This window comes from Arachis hypogaea, chromosome 10 (genome assembly GCF_003086295.3).
Source record: "Arachis hypogaea cultivar Tifrunner chromosome 10, arahy.Tifrunner.gnm2.J5K5, whole genome shotgun sequence".
Taxonomy (NCBI): Eukaryota; Viridiplantae; Streptophyta; class Magnoliopsida; order Fabales; family Fabaceae; genus Arachis; species Arachis hypogaea.
In genome coordinates, this window is record NC_092045.1 from 62,874,888 (window position 1) to 62,895,972 (window position 21,085).

The window sequence follows — 21,085 nt, forward strand, 5'->3', positions numbered from 1 at the left end:
CCTACACTATAAGGGTCAACTTTGATCAAAGGTTGGACGAAATCCTCATGGACATATGTGTGGAAGGAGCTCAATAGAAAAGAGACTCAAAAAGCAAGCCGGCTCAATTGAGAAGACTGGACCTTGAGCCTGTGGCTAGAGGATGGTTGGAGTTCATCCAACGCTCCATCATCCCCACTAGCAACCGATCCGAAGTAACTGTGGATCGGGCCATCATGATCCATAGTATCATGATTGGAAAGGAAGTAAAAGTTCATGAAGTCATCTCTCTAGAACTCTACAAAGTAGCCGAAAAGCCATCCACCTTGGCAAGGCTAGCGTTTCCTCATCCCATTTGCCATCTATGCTACTTAGCTGGAGTTGTCATAGAAGGAGACATCCTCATTGAAGAGAACAAGCCCATCACTAAGAAGAGGATGGAGCAAACAAGAGAGCCCATTCATGGATCTCAAGAGACGCATGAGGAAGCTCATCATCAAGAAATCCATGGGATGCCTCAAGGGATGCATTTTCCTCCAAACAACTATTGGGAACAACTCAACACTTCTCTAGAAGGATTGAGTCATGACATGAACCACTTAAGGGTGGAACACCAAGAACACTCCATCATTCTTAATTAGATTAGAGAAGATCAAAGAGCTATGAAGGAGGAGCAACAAAGGCAAGGAAGAGACATAGAGGAGCTCAAGAACACCATTGGTCCTTCAAGGAGAAGGCACCACCATCACTAAGGTGGACTCATTCCTTAGCTTCCTTGTTCTTATCTCTCTGTTTTTCGGTTTTTGAACTTCATGTTTGTCTATGTTTGTGTCTTTAGTACATGATCATTAGTGTCTAGTAACTATGTCTTAAGGCTATGAATAATTCCATGAATCCTTCACCTTTCTTAAATGAAAAATGTTTTTAATTCAAAAGAACAAGAAGTACATGAGTTTTGAATTCATCCTTGAAATTAGTTTAATTATATTGATGTGGTGACAATACTTTTTGTTTTCTGAATGAATGCTTAAACAGTGCATATTTTTTATATTGTTGTTTATGAATGTTAAAATTGCTGGCTCTTGAAAGAATGATGAAAAAGAGAAATATTATTGAGAATCTGAAAAATCATAAAATTGATTCTTGAAGCAAGAAAAAGCAGCGAAGAACAAATCTTGCAAAAAAAAAGTGGCGAAAAAAATATAAAAGAAAAAGAAAAAGCAAGCAGAAAAAGCCAATAGCCCTTAAAACCAAAAGTTAAGGGTAAAAAGGATCCAAGGCTTTGAGCATCAATGGATAGAAGGGCCCAAGGAAATAAATCCAGGCCTAAGCGGCTAAATCAAGCTGTCCCTAACCATGTGCTTGTGGCATGTAGGTCCAAGTGAAAAGCTTGAGACTGAGTGATTAAAGTCGTTATCAAAAGCAAAAAGAGTGTGCTTAAGAGCTCTGGACACCTCTAACTAGGGACTTTAGCAAAGCTGAGTCACAATCTGAAAAGGTTCACCCAGTCATGTGTCTGTGGCATTTATGTATCTGGTGGTGTTCATACCTTGGGTCGAGCTGTCCGTCCCGGGATGTTCGACAGACAAAGCTACCGACCTCTTCAGGTCAAGACAACCCGACCTCTTCTCAAAGAACTCGGCCAAGTCACAGGAAAGCCTAAACAAAGGGCCCAAATAGAGGAACACGTCCCAAATCCAAGGGCAGCCCAAGCCTACAGGGAGAAGGGCGGTTCCCTTGAAGATAAGATGACCTCACCTAAAGATAAATAAGATAACCAACTTATCTTATCCAAAGAAGGTCATATCTCACCATTATAAATACACTGGAACACCCAGGTATAATTCATACTCTGATTCTACTCAATACCTGTTTAATACCCTTGCTAACTTAAGCATCGGAGTCCCTTGCAGGTACCCCCCACCCTTCGGGGATGAAGGATCAGTAGCATTCTCAGTTCCACAAGTCGGACACACCAGCTCCGGCCGCTACACACCCGCCGGATAAGTCGGCTCCGACCAGCACAGAAGATCTCATCTGAGACCGACCTATAGTTTTAGGTAACCCTGGGAACATTGGCGCCGTTGCCGGGGAACCTGGAAGTCATCCCATCACCATGGCGGACGACCATGACAACGACCACGATTCAGGTTTAGAAGATAGAACACCGCACTAGAACGCGGATGTGACGCTACAAGATACCCCGAAAACCAACAAGGACAAAGACTCACCAAATTCCGGGGCAATAGAAGCACTCCTAGATCACCTAAAACAACTTGAAAAAGAAACCAAACAACAACGAGAAATTGGAAAAGATCTTAAATTAAAAGTCCCCCCGGGCCAATCCTGAAGAAAATTCACGCAAAGAGCAAGACCCGTTCACCAGGGAAATCATGAAAACCAAAATTCCAAAAGACTTCAAACTCCCAGATATGACCCTATACGATGGTACCACGGACCCCAACCACCACCTCAGCAACTTCAGAAGCAGAATGTACCTTACCAACGCCCTAGATGCTGTTCGCTGTAAAGCCTTTCCAACAACTCTCACAAAAACAGCAATCCGATGGTTCGACAACCTACCCCCAAAGTCCATCTCAAGCTTTGATGACCTAGCTAAAAAATTCCTAGCCAGATTCTCCATTCAGAAAGATAAGGCCAAGCACGCCCCCAGCCTACTAGGGATCAAACAAGGAGATCGGGAGAGCCTCCGCAACTACATGGAAAGATTCAACAAAACGTGCATGGACATACAAAGTTTACCAACAGAAACCGCCATCATGGGACTCATCAACGGCCTGCAAGAAGGACCTTTTAGCCAATCTATATCAAAGAAGTACCCGTCCTCCTTAGATGAAGTACAGGAACGAGCAGAAAAATATATCAACATGGAAGAAAATGCTCGGTTAGGAGAGACCTCAAAATCGGGGACCTCCTACCGAGACAAAGACAAGGAATCCAAGAGAAAAGAAGATCGACAAGGGGAGAAAATAAAAAATACCACAATTACACTGGTCGAGATATACAAAGAAGTCTACCATACAGAAAAAATCTCCCCAGCACGGCCACTCAAAGGAAAAAAGGGAGGAGGAAACCGGAAGGAATATTGTGAATACCATCGAGTCCATCGACACTCCACAAACGAATGCTTCGACTTAAAAAATATCATAGAAAAATTGGTGAGAGAAGGAAAATGAGATCGATTTCTGGCCACCCGAGATGATGATCAAAGAAAGAGACGAAGGGATAAAGATACCGAGCGAACTGAACGATCACCCCGGACACCAGAGAGACATGTCCACATGATACATGGCGAATTTGCAGGAGGTGGGATCTCTAAATCATCTCGCAAAAGATATCTCAAAGAAGTATATTATGTCGAGGGAAAGGAGGAAGCACTCAACATCCCGACAATAACATTCACTAAAGAAGATGCCTCTGGCATCATCTCAGGACACGACGATCCCATGGTCATCACCATCAAATTGGCAAACGCCAATCTACACCGCACCTTAATAGACCAAGGGAGTTCCGCCGATATCTTATTCAAAACAGCCTTCGATAAGCTCGGCTTAGAAGAAAAAGAACTTAAAGCATATCCAAACAGTCTGTTCGGACTAGGAGATACCCCGATTTAACTACTGGGATACATACCACTACATACAACCTTCGGAAAAGGGAACCAATCCAGGACCCTCAGAATAGACTACATCGTGGTCGATGTAAGTTCAGTTTACAATGCTCTCATAGGTCGGACAACACTCAACCAACTTGGCGCGAAAGTCTCGACCCCACATCTATGTATGAAATTCCCTACTACGAAAGGATTAGCCACGATAAAAGCAGATCAAAAAATGGCACGTCGTTGTTATAACGAAAGCCTAAACCTCAGAGGCAGGGGAGAAGAGTTCCACACAATCAAGCTGGGCGGAGCCAACGACGAGAAGAGCTTCGTCCACAACCAGAAGGTGCGATAGAGAAGATTCAGATCGGGGATACTTCGGAAAAAACAACCAATATCGGCACAATCCTAAGAGAAGACTCAAAAGAATTACTAATACAATTCTTACGAGATAATGTTGATCTCTTCGCGTGGAAAGCCGCAGACATGCCAGGAACAGACCCTAAGCTAATGAGCCATAAGTTGGCGGTCTATCCAGGATCTCGGCCGGTACAGCAGAGACGAAGAAAACTTGGGCCAGAGCGATCCCAGGCTGTGGAAGAACAAGTACAAGCACTACTGGAAGCAGGATTCATTAGAGAAGTCAAATACCCACTATGGCTAGCCAACGTCGTCTTGGTGAAAAAAATCAAACGGGAAGTGGCGAATGTGCACCGATTACACCGATCTCAACAAAGCTTGTCCAAAAGATCCATATCCACTCCCAAGTATTGACACTCTGGTAGATGATTCCTCCGGATATAGATATCTCTCGTTTATGGACGCTTACTCGGGGTACAACCAAATCCCCATGTACCCACCAGATCAAGAAAAGACCTCGTTCTTAACACCGAAAGCAAACTACTGCTACATTGTGATGCCTTTCGGTCTCAAAAACGCAGGAGCTACTTATCAAAGGCTAACGAATAAAGTCGTCTCGGATCACATCGGAAAGGTCATGGAAGTCTACGTAGATGACATGCTAATAAAAACACAAAGCGAAGAGACATTATTATCCGACCTGGCCCAAGTGTTCGACACCATAAGAAAGCATGACATGTGACTCAATCCTGCAAAATGCACCTTTGCAGTAAAGGCAGGCAAATTCTTAGGTTTCATGCTCACACAAAGAGGCATTGAAGCAAATCCAGACAAGTGTCAGGTCATACTCAACATGAAGAGCCCAACCTGTGTCAAAGAAGTACAGCAACTCAATGGGAGATTGGCCGCCCTATCCCGATTCCTAGCAGGAGCCGCGATAAGATCTCTCCCCTTCTATGCTACTTTAAGAAAGGGAAAACAGTTTGAATGGACAACAGAATGTGAGCAAGCCTTCCAAGACTTTAAGAAGTTCTTAGGACGGCCACCTATCCTATCTCGACCACGAGAAGGAGAACCACTCATATTATATCTCGCAGTAGGAAGCCGGGCAATAGCCTCAGCACTAGTCAGAGAAGACGGTAATGGACAACAACCCGTATACTTCATCAGCAAAGCACTACAGGGATCCGAGCTGAACTACAAGAAAATAGAAAAATTCGCCTATACTCTCATTTTAACATCTCGACGACTCAGCCCTTACTTTCAGGCTCACACCATTAAGGTTCGAACTAACCAGCCCCTAAAAGAAATATTGCAGAAAATAAATTTAGCAGGCAGAATTCTACAATGGGCATTCGAGCTGTCAGAATTCGACCTCCAATATGAAGCTCGGACGGCCATCAAATCACAGTATCTGGCCGACTTTATCGCAGAATTCACAGATGTCCTGGAAATCGTCACAAAATGGAACCTCTCTGTGGACGGTTCTTCAAATAAAACTGGAAGCGGCGCAGGCGTAATAATAGAAAGCAACCAAGGAACCCAAGTCGAGCTCTCTCTCAAGTTCGGGTTCCCGGCCTCAAACAACCAGAAGGAATATGAGGCATTGTTAGCTGGTTTGAAGCTGGCTGAAGAGGTGGGAGCTCAAAAACTCAACATTTATAGCGATTCACAAGTGGTCACATCACAAATAATAGGGAGCTACCAAGCCAAAGATCCCACCATGAAAAAGTATTTGGATAAGACCAAGGAACAACTCGGACAAATCGGGGAATATAAAATCTGCCACATCCCCCGTGAACAAAATGCCTGAGCTGACGCACTCTCGAAACTAGCCAGCACCAAACCAGGCAGCAACAATAAAAGCCTCATCCATGAAATGTTACAGAACCCGACAATATCGGAAGAAGAAGAAGTCCTAGCCATAGTAAACCAGGACCAAGGATGGATGACCCCCATAATCAACTACCTCAAAATAGGAACACTCCCCACAGAAGAAAAGGAGGAAAAGAGGCTAAAAAGGGAGGCACAGTACTACACCATCATAAACAACATCCTGTACAAAAGAGGGATCTCAGCACCATTATTAAAATGCGTACCGACCTCCCACACAGAGGAAGTGTTAGAAGAAGTACACAGTGGCATTTGTGGCAATCATCTTGGAGCACGGGCCCTCACCAAAAAAGTACTTCGGGCAGGGTTCTATTGGCCAACATTACAGAAAGAAGCCACGGAAGTTGTAAAGACATGTCCACCATGTCAGAAACATGCCAACTTTCACATTGCCCCGCCAGAAGAGCTCATCAGCGTAACTTCGCCTTGGCCGTTTTCAAAATGGGGACTCGATCTTCTCAGCCCCTTTCCCCAGGGGTCAGTACAAGTTAAATTCCTCATAGTAGGGGTAGATTACTTTACAAAGTGGATCAAGGCAGAACCCCTAGCCAACGCTACCGCCCAAAGAAGCTGGAAATTCCTATATAGAAACATTGTCACAAGGTTCGGAGTCCTATATTCAATAACCACAGACAATGGCACTCAATTCACAGATGCAGGCTTCAGAAAACTAGTGGCCGACATAAATATAAAGCACCAGTACACCTCCGTCGAACATCCACAGGCCAATGGACAGGCCGAAGCTGCCAACAAAGTCATATTGGCCGGGTTAAAACAGAGATTACAAGATGCAAAGGGAGCCTGGGCAGAAGAGCTTCCACAAGTCCTATGGGCATATCGAACAACGCCACATTCCACCACAAAGGAATCCCCCTTCCGGTTAGCATACGGAATAGAGGAAATGATTCCAGTAGAGATTGAGGAAAGATCGCCTAGAGTAGTTCATTACAATGAGGGAGCAAACTCCCAACTTCAGAGGGAAGAGCGCGACCTACTACCTGAAATCCAAGAAAGAGCTCGGATCAGGGAGGAAGCTCTAAAGCGTCGAATGGCTTCCAGATTTAATCAAAAGGTAGTACCGAGAAGTTTTACAGAGAACGATCTTATCCTAATCCGAAATGATATTGGAACAACTCGACCAGGAGAAGGAAAGCTGGCAGCAAACTGGAAAGGACCCTACCGAGTTATAGAAGTACTTGGGAAGGGCTACTCAGACTGTCCGAACTCGATGGACGAGAGCTTCCCAAATCATCGCACGCCTGCAACCTAAGAAGGTACTACAGTTAGAAAAGGTAAAGGATCTCATTATTGGATGCACTCTTTTTCCTGAAAAGGTTTTTTAACGAGGCACCAGGTTGAGACCTAGACACTATTCGACTTAAAAGGGATGAAAAAATTCCCACATATATATATTTCGCACTTTTCTTTGAATAAAATTTATTTAGATGTTCTACAAGATTTCAAGACGCATTAATCTGAAGTATTCATCGTTCGATTATAAAGCAATAGATCGGCAAAAAGTTAAAAACAATTTCACTGCAAGATCACGATAAAGATAACCGTCTGATAAAGGTAAAAACGCGATTCACCCAAAAGATGATCTAAAGATGCCAACCGCTTTCTATAAATTGGCAAAGATGAACACAGAATAATGTAAGAAGTTATCGAAAGCAATCCAAAAAAGAACCTGACGAGGTCTTACGGATAGCTAAAATAATAACTTAAAGACTGGCCGACGTTCAGAAGTTGGACCAAGTCAACCCAAGTTATAAGTAAACCCTGGAAAGAGGTCTGGCCAATCCTATTAAAGAGAATTACTTTAACTTAAGAAGAGATCGACCTAACGAAGTCGGTTTCCTACAAAACGAAGTTATAAAAGTAATCCCTGAAAGAGACTTGACAAAGGTCCGAGAAAGAGGATTACAATAATAACTTAAGAAGAAATCGACCTAACGAAGTCGGTTTCCTACAAAACGAAGTTATAAAAGTATTCCCTGAAAGAGACCTGACAAAGGTCCAAGAAAGAGGATTACAAAAATAACTTAAGAAGAGATCGACCTAACAAAGTCGGTTTCCTACAAAACGAAGTTATAAAAGTATTCCCTGAAAGAGACCTGACAAAGGTCCAAGAAAGAGGATTACAAAAATAACTTAAGAAGAGATCGACCTAACGAAGTCGGTTTCCTACAAAACGAAAGTTATAAAAGTAATCCCTGAAAGAGACCTGACAAAGGTCAAAAAAAGAGGATTACAAAAAATAACTTAGAAAGAGATCGACCTAACGAAGTCAATCTCCTACATAGGGGGAGGATCAGCATCATCATCAACCTCGTCATCAGGGACAATCTTGCCATCCCTGACAACGTTGTCCAGGCTGAAAAGGGCGAGATCGGCCTCGGGAGCAATGACCCAAACTTGCTCTTTCAAGTTCTCGTAAGCAGCAGTCACGCTGCCAACAAGATGACCTTGGAGCTCAGAATAATCTTCCCGGGCATTGTCCAACTCCCCCCTCAGACGCATTACCTCCCGATAAGTCGTAACGTAACTCTCCTTATGCATCAGGGCTGTGTCCTCGGCCAACCTCAAAGAAGTTGCTAGTGAAAGGGAACTAGCCTTCTCATTCTCTAGATCCTTCTCCAATTTGGTCACCTTTAATTCAAGTTCCTCCTTCAGCCCCTTCATCCGGTCAACCTCCTGCTTTGCCTCCTCCATAAATCCTTTGGTAGCATGGAGAGGAAGATTTTGAGCAGTCCGGTATATAGCAGCCGCCATACACGCCATCTGTACGTGATTTCGGGCCATAAATTCCAAATGATGGAGGATGGACACATCGTCCATGGAGAGGGTACCATAGGGACCGATTTGCTGATCCACAAATTCAATGTCATTAAAGTCGGGAGCATTGAGGTCGAAAGGCTCAGCTATTTTTTGTTTTTATTGGGAGGAGCAATAGAAGGAGCAGCAAAAGTAGGGTGAGGATCCACCAGACGAACTCGGGGAGTAAGGATCACCTTCTTCACCCCAGGGGAACTCAGCACAGACGGCTGGTGCACGAAATTGTGATCAATACTTTTCACAAATCAAATAATCCCTGGTAATGAATCCAAAAACTTGGTGTTCAATACCATGGCATAAACACAACTTCGCACAACTAACCAGCAAGTGTACTGGGTCGTCCAAGTAATAAACCTTACGCGAGTAAGGGTCGATCCCACAGAGATTGTTGGTATGAAGCAAGCTATTGTCACCTTGTAAATCTTAGTCAGGCAGACTCAAATGGATATGAATGATGATATACGAATAAAACATAAAGATAAAGATAGAGATACTTATGTAATTCATTGGTAGGAATTTCAGATAAGCGTATGAAGATGCTTGTCCCATCCGTCTCTCTGCTTTCCTACTGTCTTCATCCATTCCTTCTTACTCCTTTCCATGGCAAGCTTATGCAAGGGTTTCACCGTTGTCAGTGGCTACCTCTCATCCTCTCAGTGGAAATGTTCAACGCACCCTGTCACGGCACGGCTATCCATCTGTCGGTTCTCAATCAGGCCGGAATAGAATCCAGTGATTCTTTTGCGTCTGTCACTAACGCCCCGCCTTCAGGAGTTTGAAGCACGTCACAGTCATTCAATCATTGAATCCTACTCAGAATACCACAGACAAGGTTAGACCTTCCGGATTCTCTTGAATGCCGCCATCAGTTCTAGCCTATACCACGAAGACTCTGATCTCACAGAATGGCTGGCTCGGTTGTCAGGCGAGCACTCGGTTGTCAGGCGATCAACCATGCATCGTGTATCAGGAATCCAAGAGATATTCACCCAATCTAAGGTAGAACGGAGGTGGTTGTCAGGCACAAGTTCATAGGTGAGAATGATGATGAGTGTCATGGATCATCACATTCATCAAGTTGAAGAACAAGTGATATCTTGGAACAAGAACAAGCGGAATTGAATAGAAGAACAATAGTAATTGCATTAATACTCGAGGTACAGCAGAGCTCCACACCTTAATCTATGGTGTGTAGAAACTCCACCGTTGAAAATACATAAGAACAAAGTCTAGGCATGGCCGAATGGCCAGCCTCCCAAAGAGGGTTCAATCATAAAAACATGATCAAAAGCTCTAAATACAATAGTAAAAGGTCCTACTTATAGAAAACTAGTAGCCTAGGGTGTACAGAGATGAGTAAAAGACATAAAAATCCACTTCCGGGCCCACATGGTGTGCGCTTGCGCTGAGCAATGAAGCTTTTTCGTGTAGAGACTCTTCTTGGAGTTAAACGCCAGCTTTAGTGCCAGTTTGGGCGTTTAACTCCCATTTGGGTGCCAGTTCCGGCGTTTAACGCTGGAAATCTTGAAGGTGACTTTGAACGCCGGTTTGGGCCATCAAATCTTGGGCAAAGTATAGACTATCATATATTGCTGGAAAGCCCAGGATGTCTACTTTCCAACGCCGTTAAGAGCGCGCCAATTGGGCTTCTGTAGCTCCAGAAAATCCACTTCGAGTGTAGGGAGGTCAGAATCCAATAGCATCTGCAGTCCTTTTTAGTCTCTAAATCAGATTTTTGCTGAGGTCCCTCAATTTCAGCCAGAAAATACCTGAAATCACAGAAAAACACACAAACTCATAGTAAAGTCCAGAAAAGTGAATTTTAACTAAAAACTAATAAAAATATACTAAAAACTAACTAGATCATACTAAAAACATACCAAAAACAATGCCAAAAAGCGTACAAATTATCCGCTCATCACAACACCAAACTTAAATTGTTGCTTGTCCTCAAGCAACTGAAAATCAAATAAGATAAAAAGAAGAGAATATGCAATGAATTCCAAAAACATCTATGAAGATCAGTATCAATTAGATGAGCGGGGCTTTTAGCTTTTTGCCTCTGAACAGTTTTGGCATCTCACTCTATCCTTTGAAATTCAGAATGATTGGTTTCTTTAGGAACTTAGAATCCAGATAGTGTTATTGATTCTCCTAGTAGAGTATGATGATTCTTGAACATAGCTACTTATTGAGTCTTGGCTGTGGCCCAAAGCACTCTGTCTTCCAGTATTACCACCGGATACATACATGCCACAGACACATAATTGGGTGAACCTTTTCAGATTGTGACTCAGCTTTGCTAGAGTCCCCAACTAGAGGTGCCCAGGGTTGTTAAGCACACTCTTATTGCCTTGGATCTCAACCTTATTTCTTTCTTTTTCTTTCTTCTCTCTATTTTTTTTCGTTTTCTTTTTCTCTTTTTTTCCGTTTTTTTTTTGAATAGAAATGCTTTTTCTTGCTTCAAGAATCATTTTAATGATTTTTCACATCCTCAGTAACATGTCTCCTTTTTCATCATTCTTTCAAGAGCCAACATTCATGAACCACAAATTCAAAAGACACATGCACTGTTTAAGCATACATTCAGAAAACAAAAATATTGCCACCACATCAAAATAATTAAACTGTTATAAAATTCAAAATTCATGCAATTCTTATCTTTTTCAATTAAGCACGTTTTTTATTCAAGAAAGGTGATGGATTCATAGGACATTCATAACTTTAAGGCATAGACACTAAGACACTAATGATCACAAGACACAAACATAGATAAACATAAGCATAAAATTCGAAAAACAGAAGAATAAAGAACAAGGAAATCAAGAAACGGGTCCACCTTAGTGATGGCGGCTCTTTCTTCCTCTTGAACATCCTATGGAGTGCTTGAGCTCCTCAATGTCCCTTCCTTGTCTTTGTTGCTCCTCCCTCATGATTCTTTGATCTTCTCTAATTCATGGAGGATGATGGAGTGTTCTTGATGCTCCACCCTTAGTTGTCCCATGTTGGAACTCAATTCTCCTAGGGAGGTGTTCAGTTGCTCCCAATAGTTTTGTGGAGGAAAGTGCATCCTTTGAGGAATCTCAGGGATCTCATGATGAGTGGGGTCTCTTGTGTGCTCCATCCTCTTCTTAGTGATGGGCTTGTCCTCATCAATGGGGATGTCTCCCTCTATGTCAACTCCAACTGAATAACAGAGGTGACAGATGAGATGAGGAAAGGCTAACCTTGCCAAGGTAGAGGACATGTCCACCACCTTATAGCGTTCTTAGGCTATAACCTCATGAACCTCTATTTCTTCTCCAATCATGATGCTATGGATCATGATAGCCCGGTCTATGGTAACTTCGGACCGGTTGCTAGTGGGAATGATTGAGCGTTGTATAAACTCTAACCATCCTCTAGCCACGGGCTTGAGGTCATGCCTTCTTAATTGAACCGGCTTTCCTCTTGAATCTCTCTTCCATTGGGCGCCCTCTTCACATGTGACTGTGAGGACTTGGTCCAACCTTTGATCAAAGTTGACCCTTCTAGTGTAAGGATGTTCATCTCCTTGCATTATGGGCAAATTGAATGCCAACCTTACACTTTCCGGACTAAAATCCAAGTATTTCCCCCGAACCATAGTAAGATAATTCTTTGGATTCGGGTTCACACTTTGGTCATGGTTCTTGGTGATCCATGCATTGGCATAGAACTCTTGAACCATCAAGATTCTGACTTGTTAAATGGGGTTGGTAAGAACTTCCCAACCTCTTCTTCGGATCTCATGTCGGATCTCCGGATATTCACCCTTTTTGAGTGAAAAAGGGACCTCGGGGATCACCTTCTTCAAGGCCACAACTTCATAGAAGTGGTCTTGATGCACCCTTGAGATGAATCTTTCCATCTCCCATGACTCGGAGGTGGAAGCTTTTGCCTTCCCTTTCCTCTTTCTAGAGGTTTCTCCGGCCTTGGATGCCATAAATAGTTATGAAAAAATAAAAAGCAATGCTTTTACCACACCAAACTTAAAATGTTTGCTCGTCCTCGAGCAAAAGAAGAAAGAAGAGAGTAGAAGAAGAAGAAATGAAGGAGATGGGAATGGCTTTTATTTTCGGCCAAGAAGGGGAAGAAGTGGTGTTTAGGTTGTGTGAAAATGAAGGAGTGAAGATGGGTTTATATAGGAGTGGGGGAAGGGTAGGTTCGGCCATTTGAGGGTGGGTTTGGGTGGGAAAGTGGTTTGAATTTGAATGGTGAGGTAGGTGGGGTTTTATGAAGGATGGATGTGAGTGGTGAAGAGAAAGATGGGATTTGATAGGTGAAGGGTTTTTGGGGAAGAGGTGTTGAGGTGATTGGTGAATGGGTGAAGAAGAGAGAGAGTGGTAGGGTAGGTGGGGATCCTGTGGGGTCCACAGATCCTGAGGTGTCAAGGAAACGTCATCCCTGCACCAAATGGCAAGCAAAATCACGTTTTGTGCCATTTCTGGCGTTAAACGCCGGGCTGGTGCCCATTTCTGGCGTTTAACGCCAGCTTCTTGCCCATTTCTGGCGTTTAACGCCAGTCTGGTGCCCCTTTCTGGCGTTAAACACCCAGAATGGTGCCAGACTGGGCGTTAAACGCCCAACAGCTAACCTCACTGGCGTTTAAACGCCAGTAGGTGCGTCCTCCAGGGTGTGCTATTTTTCTTCCTGATTTTCATTCTGTTTTTGCTTTTTTCATTGATTTTGTGACTTCTTATGATCATCAACCTACAAAAGACATAAAATAACAAAAGAAAATAGTTAATTATAAAACATTGGGTTGCCTCCCAACAAGCGCTTCTTTAATGTCATTAGCTTGACAGAGGACTCTCATGGAGCCTCAGAAATGCTCAGAGCTATGTTGGAACCTCCCAACACCAAACTTAGAGTTTGAATGTAGGGGTTCAACACCAAACTTAGAATTTGTTGTGGCCTCCCAACACCAAACTTAGAGTTTGACTGTGGGCGCCCTGTTTGGCTCTGTTTTGAGAGAAGCTCTTCATGCTTCCTCTCCATGATGACAGAGGGATATCCTTGGGCCTTAAACACCAAGGATTCTTCATTCACTTGAATGATCAACTCTCCTCTATCAACATCAATCACAGCCTTTGCTGTGGCTAGGAAGGGTCTGCCAAGGATGATGGATTCATCTATGCACTTCCCAGTCTCTAGGACTATGAAATTAGTAGGGATGTAATGGTCTTCAACTTTAACCAGAACATCCTCTACAAGTCCATGGGCTTGTTTTCTTGAATTGTCTGCCATCTCTAGTGAGATTTTTGCAGCTTGCACCTCAGAGATCCCTAACTTCTCCATTACAGAGAGGGGCATGAGGTTTACACTTGACCCTAAGTCACACAAGGCCTTCTTGAAGGTCATGGTGCCTATGGTACAAGGTATTGAAAACTTCCCAGGATCCTGTCTCTTTTGAGGCAGTTTCTACCTAGACAAGTCATCCAGTTCTTTGGTGAGCAAAGGGGGTTCATCCTCCCAAGTCTCATTTCCAAATAACTTGTCATTTAGCTTCATGATTGTTCCAAGGTATTTAGCAACTTGCTCTTCAGTGACATACTCATCCTCTTCAGAGGAAGAATACTCATCAGAGCTCATGAATGGCAGAAGTAAGTCCAATGGAATCTCTATGGTCTCAGTTTGAGCCTCAGATTCCCATGGTTCCTCATTAGGGAACTCATTGGAGGCCAGTGGACGCCCAGTGAGGCCTTCCTCAGTGGCGTTCACTGCCTCTTCTTCCTCTCAAAATTCGGCCATGTTGATGGCCTTGCACTCTCCTTTTGGATTTTCTTCTGTATTGCTTGGAAGAGTACTAGGAGGGAGTTCAGTAATTTTCTTGCTCAGCTGACCCACTTGTCCTTCCAAATTTCTAATGGTGGACCTTGTTTCAGTCATGAAACTTTGAGTGGTTTTGATCAGATCAGAGACCATGGTTGCTAAGTCAGAGTTATTCTGCTTAGAACTCTCTGTCTATTGCTGAGAAGATGATGGAAAAGGCTTGCTATTGCTAAACCTGTTTCTTCCACCATTGTTGTTATTGAAACCTTGTTGAGGTCTCTGTTGATCCTTCCATGAGAGATTTGGATGATTTCTCCATGAAGGATTATAGGTGTTTCCATAGGGTTCTCCCATGTAATTCACCTCTTCCATTGAAGGGTTCTCAGGATCATAAGCTTCTTCCTCAGATGAAGCTTCCTTAGTAATGTTTGGTGCATTTTGCATTCCAGACAGACTTTGAGAAATCATATTGACTTGTTGGGTCAATATTTTGTTCTGAGCCAATATGGCATTCAGAGTGTCAATCTCAAGAACTCCTTTCTTCTGACTAGTCCCATTGTTCACAGGATTTCTTTCAGAAGTGTACATGAATTGGTTATTTGCAACCATTTCAATCAGTTCTTGAGCTTCAGTAGGCGTCTTCTTCAGATGAAGAGATCCTCCAGCAGAGCTATCCAAAGACATCTTGGATAGTTCAGAGAGACCATCATAGAAAATTCCAATGATGCTCCATTCAGAAAGCATATCAGTGGGACACTTTCTGATTAATTGTTTGTATCTTTCCCAAGCTTCATAGAGGGACTCTCCTTCCTTCTGTCTGAAGGTTTGGACTTCCATTCTAAGCTTACTCAATTTTTGAGGTGGAAAGAACTTTGCCAAGAAGGCATTGACTAGCTTTTCCCAAGAGTCCAGGCTTTCTTTAGGTTGTGAGTCCAACCATGTCCTAGCTCTGTCTCTTACAGCAAAAGGGAATAGCATAAGTCTGTAGACCTCAAGGTCAACCCCATTAGTCTTGACTGTGTCACAGATTTGCAAGAACTTAGCTAAAAACTGATGAGGATCTTCCAGTGGAAGTCCATGGAACTTGCAATTCTGTTGCATTAGAGAAACTAATTGAGGCTTAAGCTCAAAGTTGTTTGCTCCAATGGCAGGGATAGAGATGCTTCTCCCATAGAAATCGGGAGTAGGTGCAGTAAAGTCACCCAGCACCTTCCTTGCATTGTTGGTATTGTTGTTTTCGGCTGCCATGTGTTCTTCTCCTTTGGAGAATACGGTCAGGTCCTCTAAAGAGAGTTGTGCTTTGGCTTCTCTTAGCTTTCTCTTCAAGGTCCTTTCAGGTTCAGGATCAGCCTCAACAAGAATGCCTTTGTCTTTGCTCCTGCTCATATGAGAGAGAAGAGAACAAGAAATGTGGAATCCTCTATGTCACAGTATAGAGATTCCTTGAAGTGTCAGAGGAAAAGAAGAGTAGAAGACAGAAGTAGAAAATTTGAACTTATCACAGAGATGGAGTTCGAATTTTGCATTAAGGAATATTGTTAGTCCATAAATAGAAGGATGTGAGAAGAAGGGAAGTGATTTTCGAAAATTAAGTAAAAATTTTGAAAACATTTTTGAAAAACATTACTTAATTTTCGAAAAATGAAAGTGGGAAAGAAATAAGGTGATTTTTGAAAAAGATTTTGAAATTAGAAATCAAAGAGATTTGATTGAAAATTATTTTGAAAAAGATGTGGTTAAGAAGATATGATTGGTTTTAAAAAAATGTGATTGAGAAGATATGATTTGAAAAACATTTTAAAAAGATTTGATTTTGAAAAATTAAAAACTTCACTAACAAGAAAAGATATGATTCAAACATTAAACCTTTCTCAACAGAAAAGGCAACATACTTGAAATGTTGAATCAAATCATTAATTGATAGTAAGTATCTTTGAAAATAGAAAGAAATTGATTTTGAAAGAGATTTGATTGAAAAGATATGATTTGAAAAAGATTTGATTTTAAAAAAAAAATTGAAAACTGAAAAAAAATTGCATTGAAAAACAGAATCTTCCCCCTTGTGCCATCCTGGCGTTAAACGCCCAGAATGGTGCACATTCTGGCGTTTAACGCCCAAAACTATACCTTTTTGGGCGTTAAACGCCCAACTAGGTACCCTGGCTGGCGTTTAAATGCCAGTCTGTCCTTCTTCACTGGGCGTTTTGAACGCCCAGCTTTTTCTGTATAATTCCTCTGCTGTATGTTCTGAATCTTCAATTCTCTGTATCATTGACTTGAGAAGACACAAATTAAAAAATATTTTTGGATTTTTAATAATCAAAATGCAACTAAAATCAAATAACAATGCATGCAAGACACCAAACTTAGCAGTTTGTATACTACTGACACTAATGAGAATGCATATGAGACATACAAAACACTCAAGTCAATAGAGTTCAAAGATCAGAGCAAGAAATCATCAAGAACTACTTGAAGATCCTTAAGACATATGAATGAATGCATGCAATTGACACCAAACTTAAGATGAGACACTAGACTCAAACAAGAAATTTTTGGATTTTATGATTTTTTTTTAAATTTTTTGTGTTTTTCGAAAATTAAGTGGAAAAAGGTATCAAAATTCTCAATGAGAATTCCAGGAATCAGTGCAATGCTAGTCTAAGACTCCGGTCCAGGAATTAGACATGGCTTCACAGCCAGCCAAGCTCTCAAAGAAAGCTTCGGTCCAAAACACTAGACATGGCCAATGGCCAGCCAAGCCTTAGCAGATCACTGCTCCAAAAGCAAGATTGATAAAGATCAACAAGCTCTTGTGATGATAAGTTGAAACCTCGGTCCAATGAGATTAGACATGGCTTCTCAGCCAGCCAGACTTCAACAAATCATCATGAAACTCTAGAATTCATCTTCAAGAATTTCGAAAAAAAATAAATACCTAATCTAAGCAACAAGATGAACCGTCAGTTGTCCAAACTCAACAATCCTTGGCACTGATGTTACCAAAAGCTTGCTCAAAACTTGAACAATCCCCGGCAACAGCGCCAAAAACTTGGTGCGCGAAATTGTGAACAATACTTTTCACAACTCTCATAATCCCCGGTCATGAACCCCAAAAACTTGGTGTTCAATACCATGGCATTACACAACTTCGCACAACTAACCAGCAAGTGCACTGGGTCGTCCAAGTAATAAACCTTACGCGAGTAAGGGTCGATCCCACGGAGATTGTTAGTATGAAGCAAGCTATGGTCATCTTGTAAATCTTAGTCAGGCAAACTCAAATGGATATGGTGATGAACGAAAATAAACATAAAGGTAAAGATAGAGATACTTATGTAATTCATTAGTAGGAACTTCAGATAAGCGCATGAAGATGCCTTCCCTTCCGTCTCTCTGCTTTCCTACTGTCTTCATCCAATCCTTCTTACTCCTTTCCATGGCAAGCTTATGTAGGGTTTCACCGTTGTCAATGGCTACCTCCCATCCTCTCAGTGAAAACGCTGCCTATGCTCTGTCACAGCATGGGTGGTGGACGAAATTGTGATCACTTGTTCTTTTATTTATAAAGGATGTATACTCTGAGGGCATTGTTTATTTCCTTCACAATCTCGTTCAACTAACCAGCAAGTGTACTGGGTCGTCCAAGTAATAAACCTTACGTGAGTAAGGGTCGAATCCACAGAGATTGTTGGTATGAAGCAAGCTATGGTCACCTTGCAAATCTCAGTTAGGCAGATTAAAAATGGTTTATGGGTTTTCGAATAATTAATAATAAAAGAAGAAATAATAAAAAGGATAGAACACTTATGCAGATTCATTGGTAGGAATTTCAGATAAGCGGATAGAGATGCTGTAGAGCTCTCGGACGCCTGCTCTCCTACTTCTTCTACTCAATCCTTCTTACTCCTTTCCATGGCAAGCTTTGTATAGGGGTTCACCATCAACTGTGGCTACTTTCATTCCTCACGGGGAAATAACCTGTGCGGCTGTCACTCGCACAGCTAACCAGTCTGGAGGCATCACCCATGGCTGATGGCTACATCCCATCCTCGCAGTGAAAACTATGCTAACGCACTCTGTCACAGTACGGCTAATCACCGGTTGGTTCCCGCTCCTACTGGAATAGAATCCCTCTTTTGCGTCTGTCACCAACGCCCAGCAGGTTAAAGTTTGAAGCACGTCACGGTCACTCATGATCGGAATCCTACTCGGAACACCACGGACAAGGTTGAACTTTCCGGACTCCCAGGATCCTACTCGGAACACCACAGACAAGGTTGGACTTTTCGGATCCAGATGAATGCCGCCAACTATCTAACTTATACCACGAAGATTCTGTTGGGGAATCTAAGAGATACGCATTCAAGCTCTGTTGCATGTAGAACGGACATGGTTGTCAATCACGCGCATTCATAAGTGAGAATGATAATGAGGGTAATCTGACTCATAACATTCATCATGTTCTTGGGTACGAATGAATATCTTGGAATAAGAATAAGAGAGATTTGAATAAAAGAAGATAGAATTGCATTAATACTTGAGGTACAGCAGAGCTCCACACCCTTAATCTATGGTGTGCAGAAACTCCACCGTTGAAAATACATAAGCAAAGAGTTCAGGCATGGCCGAATGACCAGCCCTCTCTAACGTGATCAATGATCCCCTCAGATGAAGGATAAAACAAAACTGAGATCAAAGATGAGATCAAAGATGTCTAATACAATAGATAAATGTCCTATATATACTAGACTAGCTACTAGGGTTTACATGAGTAAGTAATTGATGCATAAATTCACTTCCGGGGCCCACTTGGTGTATGCTTGGGCTGAGCTTGATCTATCCACGAGCTGAGGCTTCTCTTGGAGTTGAACTTTGAGTTATGACGTGTTTTGGGCGTTCAACTCCGAATCATGACGTTTTTCTGGCGTTTAACTCCAGACAGCAGCGTGTACTTGGCGTTCAACGCCAAGTTACGTCGTCATTCTTCGAATAAAGTATGGACTATTATATATTGCTGGAAAGCCCTGGATGTCTACTTTCCAACGCCGTTGAGAGCGCGCCAATTGGAGTTCTGTAGCTCCAGAAAATCCATTTCGAGTGCAGGGAGGTCAGAATCCAACAGCATCAGCAGTCCTTTTGTCAGCCTTCTTCAGAGTTTTGCTCAAATCCCTCAATTTCAGTCAGAATTTACCTGAAATCACAGAAAAACACACAAACTCATAGTAAAGTCCAGAAATGTGAATTTAACATAAAAACTAATGAAAACATCCCTAAAAGTAGCTTAAACTTACTAAAAACTATATGAAAACAATGCCAAAAAGCGTATAAATTATCCGCTCATCACAACACCAAACTTAAATTGTTGCTTGTCCCCAAGCAACTGAAAATCAAATAGGATAAAAAGAAGAGAATATACTATAAAATCCAAAATATCAATGAATATTAATTTAATTAGATGAGCGGGGCTTGTAGCTTTTTGCTTCTGAACAGTTTTGGCATCTCACTTTTTCCTTTGAAGTTTAGAGTGATTGGCTTCTCTAGGAAATTAGAATTTCAGATAGTGTTATTGACTCTCCTAGTTAAGCATGTTGATTCTTGAACACAGCTACTTATGAGTCTTGGCTGTGGCCCTAAGCACTTTGTCTTCCAGTATTACCACCGGATACATAAATGCCACAGACACATAACTGGGTGAACCTTTTCAGATTGTGACTCAGCTTTGCTAAAGTCCCCAGTTAGTGGTGTCCAGAGCTCTTAAGCACACTCTTTAGCTTTGGATCACGACTTTAACCATTCAGTCTCAAGCTTTTCACTTGGACCTTCATGACACAAGCACATGAATAGGGACAGCTTGATTTAGCCGCTTAGGCCTGGATTTAATTTCCTTGGGCCCTCCTATCCATTGATGCTCAAAGCCTTGGATCCTTGCTACCCTTGCCTTTTGGTTTTAAGGGCTATTGGCTTTTTCTGCTTGCTTTTTCTTTCTATTTTATTTTATTTTATTTTATTTTTTTTTTTCGCCACTTTTTTTTTTCACTGCTTTTTCTTGCTTCAAGAATCAATTCATGAATTTTTCAGTTCATCAATAACATTTCTCTTTGTTCATCATTCTTTCAAGAGCCAACAATTTTAACACTCATAAACAACAAGATCAAAAATATGCACTGTTCAAGCATTCATTCAGAAAACAAAAGTTATTGCCACCACATCAATATAATTAAATTAAATTCACTAATAATTTCGAAAATTATGTACTTCTTGTTCTTTTGAATTAAAACATTTTTCTTTTAAGAGAGGTGAAAGACTAATGGATTTTATTCATAGCTTTAAGGCATGGTTACACACTAATGATCATGAAGTAGAGACACAAAAACATAGATAAACATAACACTTAAAAACCGAAAACAGAAAGAAAATAAAGAACAAGGAATGAATCCACCTCTAGTGGCGTCTTCTTCTTGAAGGACCAATGATGTTCTTCAACTCTTCTATGTCCCTTCCTTGCCTTTGTTGCTCCTCTCTCATAGCTCTTTGATCTTCTCTTATTTCTTGGAGAGTGAGGGCGTGTTCATGGTGTTCCACCCTTAGTTGTTCCACATT

The 21,085-nt window shown here is 41.9% G+C and overlaps 1 non-coding gene across 1 annotated transcript; it reads left to right on the top strand.

The window, feature by feature from the left end:
• The first annotated feature begins 15,220 nt into the window (after positions 1-15,220).
• Positions 15,221-15,328, top strand: LOC112718777 (small nucleolar RNA R71). The gene has a single exon (XR_003161104.1). It is a non-coding gene; the product is annotated as a small nucleolar RNA R71 (small nucleolar RNA).
• The last annotated feature ends 5,757 nt before the right edge of the window (positions 15,329-21,085 follow it).